Raw genomic sequence first — 15,155 nt, 5'->3', positions numbered from 1 at the left:
AGGTAAACACAGAGGGCATGACCCCATCCTCACAGCATTTAACCTCTCACTCACCAACTGCAATGTCACTGGCCCACATAACAGGGCAGTCCAGATAATGCCAGCGGATCGGGGGTTTAATACGGAATAACAGATACCCGGGGGTGAGTTACAGACTGGAATCTAATAGAGGAGATCGGGGGGGTTTAATACAGAATAACAGATACCCGGGAGTGAGTTACAGACTGGAATCTAATCGAGGGGTTCGGGATGGTTTATATATAGAATAACAGATACCCGGGAGTGAGTTACAGACTGGAATCTAATCGAGGGGTTCGGGGTGCTTTATATATAGAATAACAGGAACCCGGGAGTGAGTTACAGACTGGAATCTAATCGAGGGGTTCAGGGTGGTTTATATATAGAATAACAGATACCCGGGAGTGAGTTACAGACTGGAATCTAATCGAGGGGTTCGGGGTGGTTTATATATAGAATAACAGATACCCGGGAGTGAGTTACAGACTGGAATCTAATCGAGGGGTTCGGAGTGGGTTATATATAGAATAACAGATACCCGGGAGTGAGTTACAGACTGGAATCTAATCGAAGGGTTCGGAGTGGTTTATATATAGAATAACAGATACCCGGGAGTGAGTTACAGACTGGAATCTAATCGAGGGGCTCAGGGTTGTTTATATATAGAATAACAGATACCCGGGAGTGAGTTACAGACTGGAATCTAATCGAGGGGTTCGGGGTGGTTTATATATAGAATAACAGATACCCGGGAGAGAGTTACAGACTGGAATCTAATCGAGGGGTTCGGGGTGGTTTATATATAGAATAACAGATACCCGGGTGTGAGTTACAGATTGGAATCTAATCGAGGGGTTCAGGGTGGTTTATACATAGAATAACAGATACCCGGGAGAGAGTTACACACTGGAATCTAATCGAGGGGTTCAGGGTGGTTTATATATAGAATAACAGATACCCGGGTGTGAGTTAGATTGGAATCTAATCGAGGGGTTCAGGGTGGTTTATATAGGGGGGGATTGTTGGGTTACGGGTATACGGGTTACGTGGGTTTAAGTAGGGTGATCATTGCTCGGCACAACATCGAGGGCCGAAGGGCCTGTTCTGTGCTGTACTGTTCTATGTTCTATGTTTTATGTTCTATATAGACTAACAGATACCCGGCAGTGAGTTACACACTGGAATCTAATCTAGGGGTTCAGGGTGGTTTATATATAGAATAACAAATACCCGGGAGTGAGTTACAGACTGGAATCTAATCGAGGGGTTCAGGGTGGTTTATATATAGAATAACAGATACCCGGGTGTGAGTTACAGATTGGAATCTAATCGAGGGGTTCGGGGTGGTTTATATATAGAATAACATATACGCGGGAGTGAGTTACAGACTGGAATGTAATCAAGGGGTTCAGGGTGGTTTATATATAGAATAACAGATACCCGAGAGTGTGTTACAGACTGGAATCTAATCGAGGCGTTTCAGGGTGGTTTATATTTAGAATTACAGATACCCGGCAGTGAGTTACAGACTGGAATCTAATCGATGGGTTCAGGGTGGTTTATATATAGAATAACAGATACCCGGCAGTGCGTTACAGACTGGAATCTAATCGAGGGGTTCAGGGTGGTTTATATATAGAATAACAGATACCCGGGAGTGAGTTACAGACTGGAATCTAATCGAGGGGTTCGGGGTGGTTTATATATAGAATAACAGATACCCGGGAGTGAGTTACAGACTGGAATCTAATCGAGGGGTTCGGGGTGGTTTATATATAGAATAACAGATACCCGGCAGTGAGTTACAGACTGGAATCTAATCAAGGGTTTCGGGGTGGTGTATATATAGAATAACAGATACCCGGCAGTGAGTTACACACTGGAATCTAATCGAGGGGTTCAGGGTGGTTTATATATAGAATAACAGATACCCGGCAGTGCGTTACAGACTGGAATCTAATCGAGGGGTTCGGGATGGTTTATATACAGAATAACAGATACCCAGGAGTGAGTTACAGACTGCAATCTAATCGAGGGGTTCGGGGTGGTTTATATATAGAATAACAGATACCCGGCAGTGAGTTACAGATTGGAATCTAATCGAGGGGTGCAGGGTGGTTTATATATAGAATAACAGATACCCGGGAGTGGGTTACAGACTGGAATCTAATCGAGGGGTTCGGGATGGTTTATATACAGAATAACAGATACCCAGGAGTGAGTTACAGACTGCAATCTAATCGAGGGGTTCGGGGTGGTTTATATATAGAATAACAGATACCCAGGAGAGAGTTACAGACTGGAATCTAATCGAGGGGTTCAGGGTGGTTTATATATAGAATAACAGATACCCGGCAGTGAGTTACAGACTGGAATCTAATCGAGGGGTTCGGGGTGGTTTATATATAGAATAATAGATACCCGGGAGTGAGTTACAGACTGGAATCTAATCGAGGGGTTCGGGGTGGTTTATATATAGAATAACAGATACCCGGCAGTGAGTTACAGACTGGAATCTAATCGAGGGGTTCGGGGTGGTTTATATATAGAATAACAGATACCTGGGAGTGAGTTACAGACTGGAATCTAATCGAGGGGTTCGGGGTGGTTTATATATAGAACAACAGATACCCGGGAGTGAGGTACAGACTGGAATCTAATCGAGGGGTTCAGGGTGGTTCATATATAGAATAACAGATACCCAGGAGTGAGTTACAGACTGGAATCTAATCGAGGGGTTCGGGGTGGTTTATATATAGAATAACAGATACCCGGGAGAGAGCTACAGACTGGAATCTAATCGAGGGGTTCGGGGTGGTGTATATATAGAATAACAGATACCCGGGAGTGAGTTACAGACTGGAATCTAATCGAGGGGTTCGGGGTGGTTTATATATAGAATAACAGATACCCGGGAGTGTGTTACAGACTGGAATCTAATCGAGGGGTTCGGGGTGGTTTATATATAGAGTAACAGATACCCGGGAGTGAGTTACAGACTGGAATCTAATCGAGGGGTTCGGGGTGGTTTATATATAGAATAACAGATACCCGGGGGTGAGTTACAGACTGGAATCTAATCGAGGGGTTCAGGGTGGTTTATATATAGAATAACAGATACCCGGGACTGAGTTACAGACTGGAATCTAATCGAGGGGTTCGGGGTGGTTTATATATAGAATAACAGATACCCGGCAGTGAGTTACAGACTGGAATCTAATCGAGGGGTTCGGGGTGGTTTATATATAGAATAACAGATACCCGGCAGTGAGTTACAGACGGGAATCTAATCGAGGGGTTCGGGGTGGTTTATATATAGAATAACAGATACCTGGGAGTGAGTTACAGACTGGAATCTAATCGAGGGGTTCGGGGTGGTTTATATATAGAACAACAGATACCCGGGAGTGAGGTACAGGCTGGAATCTAATCGAGGGGTTCAGGGTGGTTTATATATAGAACAACAGATACCCGGGAGTGAGGTACAGACTGGAATCTAATCGAGGGGTTCAGGGTGGTTTATATATAGAATAACAGATACCCGGGAGTGAGTTACAGGCTGGAATCTAATCGAGGGGTTCGGGGTGGTTTATATATAGAATAACAGATACCCGGCAGTGAGTTACAGACTGGAATCTAATCAAGGGGTTCGGGGTGGTTTCTATATAGAATAACAGATACCCGGCAGTGAGTTACAGACTGGAATCTAATCGAGGGGTTCGGGGTGGTTTATATATAGAATAACATAGACCTGCGAGTGAGTTACAGACTGGAATCTAATCGAGGGGTTCAGGGTGGTTTATATTTAGAATAACAGATACCCGGGAGTGAGTTACAGACTGGAATCTAATCGAGGGGTTCGGGGTGGTTTATATATAGAATAACAGATACCCGGGAGTGAGTTACAGACTGGAATCTAATCGAGGGGTTCGGGGTGGTTTATATATAGAATAACAGATACCCGGCAGTGAGTTACAGACTGGAATCTAATCAAGGGTTTCGGGGTGGTGTATATATAGAATAACAGATACCCGGCAGTGAGTTACACACTGGAATCTAATCGAGGTGTTCAGGGTGGTTTATATATAGAATAACAGATACCCGGCAGTGCGTTACAGACTGGAATCTAATCGAGGGGTTCAGGGTGGTTTATATATAGAATAACAGATACCCGGGAGTGAGTTACAGACTGGAATCTAATCGAGGGGTTCGGGGTGGTTTATATATAGAATAACAGATACCCGGCAGTGAGTTACAGACTGGAATCTAATCGAGGGGTTCGGGGTGGTTTATATATAGAATAACAGATACCCGGCAGTGAGTTACAGACGGGAATCTAATCGAGGGGTTCGGGGTGGTTTATATATAGAATAACAGATACCTGGGAGTGAGTTACAGACTGGAATCTAATCGAGGGGTTCGGGGTGGTTTATATATAGAATAACAGATACCTGGGAGTGAGTTACAGACTGGAATCTAATCGAGGGGTTCGGGGTGGTTTATATATAGAATAACAGATACCCGGGAGTGAGGTACAGACTGGAATCTAATCGAGGGGTTCAGGGTGGTTTATATATAGAATAACAGATACCCGGGAGTGAGTTACAGGCTGGAATCTAATCGAGGGGTTCGGGGTGGTTTCTATATAGAATAACAGATACCCGGCAGTGAGTTACAGACTGGAATCTAATCGAGGGGTTCGGGGTGGTTTATATATAGAATAACATAGACCTGCGAGTGAGTTACAGACTGGAATCTAATCGAGGGGTTCAGGGTGGTTTATATATAGAATAACAGATACCCAGGAGTGAGTTACAGACTGGAATCTAATCGAGGGGTTCGGGGTGGTTTATATATAGAATAACAGATACCCGGGAGTGAGTACAGACTGGAATCTAATCGAGGGGTTCGGGGTGGTTTATATATAGAATAACAGATACCCGGGAGTGAGTTACAGACTGGAATCTAATCGAAGGGTTCAGGGTGGTTTATATATAGAATAACAGATACCCGGGAGTGAGTTACAGACTGGAATCTAATCGAGGGGTTCAGGGTGGTTTATATATAGAATAACAGATACCCGGGAGTGAGTTACAGACTAGAATCTAATCGAGAGATTTGTGGTGGTTTATATATAGAATAACAGATACCCGGGAGTGAGTTACAGACTGGAATCTAATCGAGGGGCTCAAGGTGGTCTATATATAGAATAACAGATACCCGGGAGTGAGTTACAGACTAGAATCTAATCGAGAGATTTGTGGTGGTTTATATATAGAATAACAGATACCCGGGAGTGCGTTACAGACTGGAATCTAATCGAGGGATTTGTGGTGGTTTATATATAGAATAACAGATACCTGGGAGTGAGTTACAGACTGGAATCTAATCGAGGGGTTCGGGATGGTTTATATATAGAATAACAGATACCTGGGAGTGAGTTACAGACTGGAATCTAATCGAGGGGTTCAGGGTGGTTTATATATAGAATAACAGATACCCGGGAGTGAGTTACAGACTGGAATCTAATCGAGGGGTTCGGGGTGGTTTATATATAGAATAACAGATACCCGGCAGTGAGTTACAGACTGGAATCTAATCGAGGGGTTCGGGGTGGTTTATATATAGAATAACAGATACCCGGCAGTGAGTTACAGACGGGAATCTAATCGAGGGGTTCGGGGTGGTTTATATATAGAATAACAGATACCTGGGAGTGAGTTACAGACTGGAATCTAATCGAGGGGTTCGGGGTGGTTTATATATAGAACAACAGATACCCGGGAGTGAGGTACAGACTGGAATCTAATCGAGGGGTTCAGGGTGGTTTATATATAGAATAACAGATACCCGGGAGTGAGTTACAGGCTGGAATCTAATCGAGGGGTTCGGGGTGGTTTATATATAGAATAACAGATACCCGGCAGTGAGTTACAGACTGGAATCTAATCAAGGGGTTCGGGGTGGTTTCTATATAGAATAACAGATACCCGGCAGTGAGTTACAGACTGGAATCTAATCGAGGGGTTCGGGGTGGTTTATATATAGAATAACATAGACCTGCGAGTGAGTTACAGACTGGAATCTAATCGAGGGGTTCAGGGTGGTTTATATTTAGAATAACAGATACCCGGGAGTGAGTTACAGACTGGAATCTAATCGAGGGGTTCGGGGTGGTTGATATATAGAATAACAGATACCTGGGAGTGAGTTACAGACTGGAATCTAATCGAGGGGTTCGGGGTGGTTTATATATAGAACAACAGATACCCGGGAGTGAGTTAAAGACTGGAATCTAATCGAGGGGCTCAGAGTGGGTTATGTATAGAATAACAGATACCCAGGAGTGAGTTACAGACTGGAATCTAATCGAGGGGTTCGGGGTGGTTTATATATAGAAAAACAGATACCCAGGAGTGAGTTACAGACTGCAATCTAATCGAGGGGTTCGGGGTGGTTTATATATAGAAAAACAGATACCCAGGAGTGAGTTCCAGACTGGAATCTAATCGAGGGGTTCGGGGTGGTGTATATATAGAATAACAGATACCCGGCAGAGAGTTACAGACTGGAATCTAATCGAGGGGTTCAGGGTGGTTTATATATAGAATAACAGATACCCGGGAGTGAGTTACAGACTGGAATCTAATCGAGGGGTTCAGGGTGGTTTATATATAGAATAACAGATACCCGGGAGTGAGTTACAGACTGGAATCTAATCGAGGGGTTCGGGGTGGTTTATATATAGAATAACAGATACCCGGGAGTGAGTTACAGACTGGAATCTAATCGAAGGGTTCAGGGTGGTTTATATATAGAATAACAGATACCCGGGAGTGAGTTACAGACTGGAATCTAATCGAGGGGTTCAGGGTGGTTTATATATAGAATAACAGATACCCGGGAGTGAGTTACAGACTAGAATCTAATCGAGAGATTTGTGGTGGTTTATATATAGAATAACAGATACCCGGGAGTGAGTTACAGACTGGAATCTAATCGAGGGGCTCAAGGTGGTCTATATATAGAATAACAGATACCCGGGAGTGAGTTACAGACTAGAATCTAATCGAGAGATTTGTGGTGGTTTATATATAGAATAACAGATACCTGGGAGTGCGTTACAGACTGGAATCTAATCGAGGGATTTGTGGTGGTTTATATATAGAATAACAGATACCTGGGAGTGAGTTACAGACTGGAATCTAATCGAGGGGTTCGGGATGGTTTATATATAGAATAACAGATACCTGGGAGTGAGTTACAGACTGGAATCTAATCGAGGGGTTCAGGGTGGTTTATATATAGAATAACAGATACCCGGGAGTGAGTTACAGACTGGAATCTAATCGAGGGGTTCGGGGTGGTTTATATATAGAATAACAGATACATAGGAGTGACCATAAGAACATTAGACATTGGAGCAGAATTAGGCCACTCGGCCCATCCAGTCTGCTCCGCCATTCAATCATGGCTGATATGTTTCTCATCCCCATTCTCCTGCCTTCTCCCCATAACCCCTGATCCCCTTATTAATCAAGAACCCATCTATCTCTGTCTTAAAGACACTCAGTGATTTGGCCTCTACAGCCTTCTGCGGCAAAGTTTTCCACACATTCACCACCCTCTGGCTGAAGAAATTCCTCCTCATCTCTGTTTTAAATTATCATCCCTTTAGTTCTAGTTTTTTCTACAAGTGGAAACATCCTCTCCACATCCACTCTATCCCGGCCTCGCAGTATCCCGTAAGTTTCAATAAGATCCCCCTCATCCTTCTGAACTCCAACGAGCACAGACCCAGAATCCTCAACCGTTGCTCAGACAACAAGCTCTTCATTCCAGGGATCATTCTTGTGAACCTCCTCTGGACCCTTTCCAAGGCCAGGACATCCTTCCTTAGATACGGGGCCCAAATGCTGTGCTATGAAGACCTTGATAATGGACTCTAGCAACCTCCCTACTACCAACGTTAGACTCACTGCTCTATAGTTGCCTGTTTTCTCTCGACCTCCCTTTTTGAATTGCAGGGTTACATTCCCTACCCTCCAATAGGAACCATTCCAGAGTCCAAAGAATGTTGGAAAATATCCACCAATGGCTCTACTATTTCTCGGGCCACTTCCTTAAGTCCTCTGGGATGGAGATTATCAGGCCCTGGAGATTTATCCACCTTCAATCCCAATAATTTCCCCCAAACCATTTCTTTACTAATACTAATTTCCTTCAGCTCCTCACTGAAACGTGTGTTTCTCAGAACATCTCCTTTGCGAAGACAGAAGCAAATCCTCAGCGTTTTCTTTATTCCCTGTATTGAATTCCCTTGTTTCTGACTGCAAGGGGCCTATATTAGGGCAGCGCGGTAGCATTGTGGATAGCACAATTGCTTCACAGCTCCAGGGTCCCAGGTTCGATTCCGGCTTGGGTCTACTGGATAGGGTGGAGGTGTTGACATTGGGTCAGGTGCTCTTTCCAAGAGCCGGTGCAGACTCGCTGGGCCGAATGGCCTCCTTCTGCACTGTAAATTCTATGATATTAGTTTTCTCAATCATTTTTTATTTACTTACCAATGGAAACTTTTGCAGTCGGTTTTTATGTTCCCACTAGTTTACTTTCAAATTGTATTCTCCCCTTCTTAATCAATTCCTTTGCTAAATTTTAAACTTTTCCCAATCATTGGGTCTATTGCTTTTACTTGCTGATTTGTGTGCCTCTTTGAATCTAACACTATCTCTAATTTCCCTTGTCAGCCATGGTTTGGCCACAGTTCCCTTTCTACTCTTGCGCCAAATAGGAAGAAACAACATTTGGAGTTCACCTATTCGTCTCATTGGGCAGACGCAGCATGGGTTCAGAAAGGGGCAGGTCATGCCTAACTCATTTAGTGAAATTTTTTGAGGACGTTACCAGAGTGGTCGACAACGGGGAGCCAATGGATGTGGTATATCTGGATTTCCAGAAAGCCTTTGACAAGGTTCCACACAAAAGGTTGCTGCATAAGATAAAGATGCATGGCATTAAGGGTAAAGTAGTAGCATGGATAGAGGATTGGTTAATTAATAGAAAGCAAAGAGTGGGGATAAATGGGTGTTTCTCTGGTTGGCAATCAGTAGCTAGTGGTGTCCCTCAGGGATCCGTGTTGGGCCCACAATTGTTCACAATTTACATTGATGATTTGGAGTTGGGGACCAAGGGCAATGTGTCCAAGTTTGCAGATGACACTAAGATGAGTGGTAAAGCGAAAAATGCAGAGGATACTGGAAGTCTGCAGAGGGATTTGGATAGGTTAAGTGAATGGGCTAGGGTCTGGCAGATGGAATACAATGTTGACAAATGTGAGGTTATCCATTTTGGTAGGAATAACAGCAAACGGGATTATTATTTAAATGATAAAATATTAAAGCTTGCCGCTGTGCAGAGAGACCTGGGTGTGCTAGTGCATGAGTCACAGAAAGTTGGTTTACAGGTGCAACAGGTGATTAAGAAGGCAAATGGAGTTTTGTCCTTCATTGCTAAAGGGATGGAGTTTAAGACTAGGGAGGTTATGCTTTAAGTGCATAAGGTGTTAGTGAGGCCAACCTGGAGTATTATGTTCAGTTTTGGTCACCTTACTTGAGAAAGGACGTACTGGCACTGGAGGGTGTGCAGAGGAGATTCACTAGGTTAATCCCAGAGTTGAGGGGGTTGGATTATGAGGAGAGGTTGAGTAGATTGAAACTGTACTCGTTGGAATTTAGAAGGATGAGGGGGGATCTTATAGAAACATTTCAAATTATGAAGGGAATAGATAGGATAGATGCGGGCAGGTTGTTTCCACTGGCGTGTGAAAGCAGAACTAGGGGGCATAGCCTCAAAATAAGGGGTAGTAGATTTAGGACTGAGTTTAGGAGGAACTTCTTCACCCAAAGAGTTGTCAATCTATGGAATTCCTTGCTCAGTGAAGCAGTTGAGGCTCCTTCAGTAAATGTTTCCAAGATAAAGATAGATAGTTTTTTGAAGAATAAAGGGATTAAGGGTTATGGTGTTCGGGCCGGAAAGTGGAGCTGAGTCCACAAAAGATCAGCCATGATCTCATTGAATGGTGGAGCAGGCTCGAGGGGCCAGATGGCCTACTCCTGCTCCTAGTTCTTATGTTTTTATGTTATGTTCCTTGAATGCCTGCCATTGCCTGTCCACTGTCCTTCCTTTCAGTCATGATGTGGAGATGCTGGCGTTGGACTGGGGTGTGCACTGTAAGAAGTCTTACAACACCAGGTTAAAGTCCAATAGGTTTGTTTCAATCACTAGCTTTCGGAGCTCCTTCCTCAGGTGAATGAAGAGGCGGGTTCCAGAAACGTTTATATAGACAGTCACAGATGCAATACGAAACTTTGACTGTGAGTCTTTGCAGGTAATTAAGTCTTTACAGGTCCAAACAGAGTACCTGGAGAGCGGGGTAACCCCAGGTTAAAGAGGTGTGAATTGTCTCAAGCCAGGACAGTTGGCAGGATTTCGCAAGCCCAGGCCAGATGGTGGGGGGGTGAATGTAATGCGACATGAATCCAAGGTCCCGGTTGAGGCCGTACTCATGCGTGCGGAACTTAGCTATAAGTTTCTGCTCGGTGATTCTGCGTTGTCGCGTGTCCTGAAGGCCGCCTTGGAGAACGCTTACCCGGAGATCAGAGGCTGAATGCCCTTGACTGCTGAAGTGTTCCCCGACTGGAAGGGAACATCCCTGCCTGGTGATTGTCGCACGATGTCCGTTCATTCGTTGTCGCAGTGTCTGCATGGTCTCGCCAATGTACCACGCTTCGGGACATCCTTTCTGCAACGTATGAGGTAGACAACATTGGTCGAATCAGGGCAGCATGGTGGCGCATTGGGTTAGCCCTGTTGCCTCACGGCGCCGAGTTCCCAGGTTCGATCCCAGCTCTGGGTCACTGTCCGTGTGGAGTTTGCACGTTCTCCCCGTGTTTGCATCGGTTTCGCCCCCACAACCCAAAGATGTGCAGGCTAGGTGGATTGGCCATGCTAAATTGCCCCATAATTGGAAAAAATGAATTTGGCACTCCAAATTTTAAAAAAAACATTGGTCGAGTCGCACGAGTATGTACCACGTACCTGGTGGGTGGTGTTCTCACATATAATGTCGGTGATCTGACACGTCTTGCAGAGGTTGCCCTGGCAGGGTTGTGTGGTGTCGTGGTCGCTGTTCTGAAGGCTGGGTAGTTTGCTGCAATGATTTGTTTGAGGTTGCGCGGTTGTTTCAAGACAAATAATGGGGGTGTGGGGATGACCTTGGCAAGATGTTCATCTTCATCGATGACATGTTGAAGGCTGCGAAGAAGATGTCGTAGTTTCTCTGCTCCGGGGAAGTACTGGACGACGAAGCTTACTCTGTCAGTTGTGTTCCTTTCAGTAATGTTTCCCAGTCCATCATAGCCAGCTCATGCCTCGTACTATCATAGTTACCTTTACTGAGGTTCAGGACTCTGGTCTCAGAATCAACTACCTCACTAATCACCTTGGTAAATAATTCTACCATATTATGGCCACTCATCCCCAAGGGCAGCACGGTAGCATAGTGGTCAGCACAATTGCTTCACAGCTCCAGGGTCCCAGGTTCGATTCCCGGCTTGGGTCACTGTCTGTGCGGAGTCTGCACCTTCTCCCCGTGTGTGTGTGGGTTTCCTCCGGGTGCTCCGGTTTCCTCCCACAGTCCAACGATGTGCAGGTCAGGTGGATTGTCCATGATAAATTGCCCTTAGTGTCCAAAATTGCCCTTAGTGTTGGGTGGGGTTATTGGGTTATGGGGATAGGGGGAGGTGTGGGCTTGGATAGGGTGCTCTTTCAAAGAGCAGGTGCAGACTCGATGGGCCGAATGGCCTCCTTCTGCACTGTAAATTCTATGAAATGTTCTCTGACAACTAAATTGCCAACTAATCCTTTCTCATTGCACAACATCCAGTCCAAGATGGCCTGTTCCGTTGTTGGGTGGTGGTTAAGATCTCATGCCCAGCCCTGAGTTTCAGCAAGAGGAGATCATTATAACTGGAACCATTGTTGTATCTGACAACCCCTTCCCATGCCTGATGATCTGCACCAACACTTTTACCGAAGTCACCAAGAATGGTTCTCTTGTCTGGCTTTGGCGTGGTGCCAATCAAGAAGTGGAGGTCATCAGTGAATTCATCCTCAAATTCATCAGGATGGTGATACATAGCTACATAGAAGATAGGAGCAGGAGGAGGCCTTTTGGCCCTTCGAGCCTGCTCCGCCATTCATCACCATCATGGCTGATCATCCATCTCAATAGCCTAATCCTGCTTTCTCCCCATAGCCTTTGATCCCATTCTCCCCAAGTGCCATATCCAGCCGCCTCTTGAATATATTCAAAGTTTTAGAACATAGAAGAGTACAGCACAGAACAAGGCCCTTCGGCCCTCGATGTTGTGCCGAGCATTGTCCGAAACCAAGATCAAGCCATCCCACTCCCTGTCATTCTAGTGTGCTCCATGTGCCTATTCAATAACCGCTTGAAAGTTCCTAAAGTGTCTGTAGCATCAACTACGTTCTGTGGTAATGAATTCTACAGGCCGACCACTCTTTGTGTGAAGAAATGTCTCCTTATCTCTGTCCGAAATGGTTTACCCTGAATCCTCAGGCTGTGACCCTTGGTTCTGGTCACACCCATCATTGGTAACTTCTTCCCTGCATCTACCCAGTCTAGTCCTGTTAGAATTTTATAAGTCTCTATGCGATCCCCCCCTCATTCTTCTGAACTCCAGCGAGAACAATCCCAACCTAGTCAATCTCTCCTCATATGACAGTCCTGCCATCCCAGGAATCAGTCTGGTAAACCTTTGCTGCACTCCCTCGAGAGCAAGAACATCCTTCCTCAGAGAAGGAGACCAGAACTGCCCACAATACTCCAGGTGTGGCCTCACCAAGGCCCTGTATAATTGCAGCAACACGTCCCTGCTTCTATACTCGAAACTTCTCGCTATGAAGGCCAACATACCATTAACCTTCTTTACCGCCTGCTGCACCTGCATGCTTACCTTCAGCGAATGGTGCACAAGGACACCCAGGTCCCGCTGCACACTCCCCTCTCCCAATTTACAACCTGTTTTTGCTTCCAAAGTGAATAACCTCACCAGGCTAAATCGCTGGCTTTTCAAGCAGGCCAGCAGCACGGTTCGATTCCCGTACCAGCCTCCCCGGACAGGCGCCGGAATGTGGCAACTAGGGGCTTTTCACAGTAACTTCATTGAAGCCTATTCGTGACAATAAGCGATTTTCATTTCATTTCATTTATCCAAATTATACTGCATCTGCCATTGGTTTGCCCATTCGCCCAACCTGTCCAGATCATGCTGTAGGATCCCTGCATCCTCGTCATAATTCACCCTCCCACCTAATTTGGTATCATCTGCAAACAAAGAACAAAGTACAGCACAGGAACAGGCCCTTCGGCCCTCCAAGCCCGTGCCAACCATGCTGCCCATCTAAACTAAAATCCTCTACACTTCCTGGGTCCGGATCCCTCTATTCCCATCTTTGAGATGTTATATTTTATTCATACATTTTATGATGGTAGTGGTATGCACACTAATGAGAGTTACTTGCCTGTTGCCATCTAAAGGGAATTTAAGCACCATCATTCGATCATTAACACCTTGAGAAGGAAGTCAATTTATTGTCGAGATGGTTCATGGCACCAAAGGCCACACCAGCTTCGCACCCTTCCACAGCCAGGAATGTGTAACCTGCACCAATGTGCTTGAGCTGATCCTCCTCAAGTCGGTAAGTCTCGCTGAGGGTGGTGATCTGGAGGTTCTACGTAGCTAGCTCGCGGCCAACAGGAGAAGTTCTCTCAGCGCTGTCAGCTGTGGTTCTCCATGAGGGTGCTGACCAGTGTCACCATTATAGCAAGGGCATGTTGGACACATACACAGACAGGCAGACGCAGAGGCAGGCAGACACAGACAGACACTGAGGACAGGCACAGGCAGATACAGACAGGCAGACACTGAAAGACAGGCAGACACTGATAGGAAGACACAGACGGCAGATACTGACAGACAGGCACAGCGGACATAGAGAGGCAGAGGCAGAGAGGCAGAGGCAGAGGCAGAGAGGCAGAGGCAGAGAGGCAGAGGCAGAGAGGCAGACACAGAGAGGCAGAGGCAGACACAGAGAGGCAGAGGCAGACACAGAGAGGCAGAGGCAGAGAGAGACACGCAGAGGCAGAAAGGCAGAGGCAGAGAGGCAGAGGCAGAGAGGCAGACGCAGACACAGAGAGGCAGAGGCAGAGAGGCAGAGGCAGAGAGGCAGACACAGAGAGGCAGACACAGAGAGGCAGAGGCAGACACAGAGAGGCAGAGGCAGACACAGAGAGGCAGACGCAGAGAGGCAGAGGCAGACACAGAGAGGCAGAGGCAGAGAGGCAGAGGCAGAGAGGCAGACACAGACACAGAGAGGCAGAGAGGCAGAGAGGCAGAGGCAGAGAGGCAGAGGCAGAGAGGCAGACGGAGAGAGGCAGACGCAGAGAGGCAGAGGCAGAGAGGCAGACGCAGAGAGGCAGACGCAGAGAGGCAGAGGCAGAGAGGCAGACACAGAGAGGCAGACGGAGAGAGGCAGACGCAGAGAGGCAGACGCAGAGAGGCAGAGGCAGAGAGGCAGACACAGAGAGGCAGAGAGGCAGACACAGAGAGGCAGACACAGAGAGGCAGACGGAGAGAGGCAGACGGAGAGAGGCAGACGGAGAGAGGCAGACGGAGAGAGGCAGACGGAGAGAGGCAGAGGCAGAGAGGCAGAGGCAGAGAGGCAGACACAGAGAGGCAGAGGCAGACACAGAGAGGCAGAGGCAGACACAGAGAGGCAGAGGCAGACACAGAGAGGCAGACGCAGAGAGGCAGAGGCAGACACAGAGAGGCAGAGGCAGAGAGGCAGAGAGGCAGACACAGACACAGAGAGGCAGAGGCAGAGAGGCAGAGAGGCAGAGGCAGAGAGGCAGAGGCAGAGAGGCAGAGGCAGAGAGGCAGACGGGCAGAGAGGCAGAGGCAGAGAGGCAGAGAGGCAGAGGCAGAGAGGCAGAGGCAGAGAGGCAGACGGAGAGAGGCAGACGCAGAGAGGCAGAGGCAGAGAGGCAGACGCAG

The sequence above is a fragment of the Scyliorhinus canicula genome, chromosome 6 (assembly GCF_902713615.1).
Source record: "Scyliorhinus canicula chromosome 6, sScyCan1.1, whole genome shotgun sequence".
Taxonomy (NCBI): Eukaryota; Metazoa; Chordata; class Chondrichthyes; order Carcharhiniformes; family Scyliorhinidae; genus Scyliorhinus; species Scyliorhinus canicula.
The sequence above is the reverse complement of the archived record's forward strand: the minus strand, read 5'-3'. Positions refer to the sequence as shown.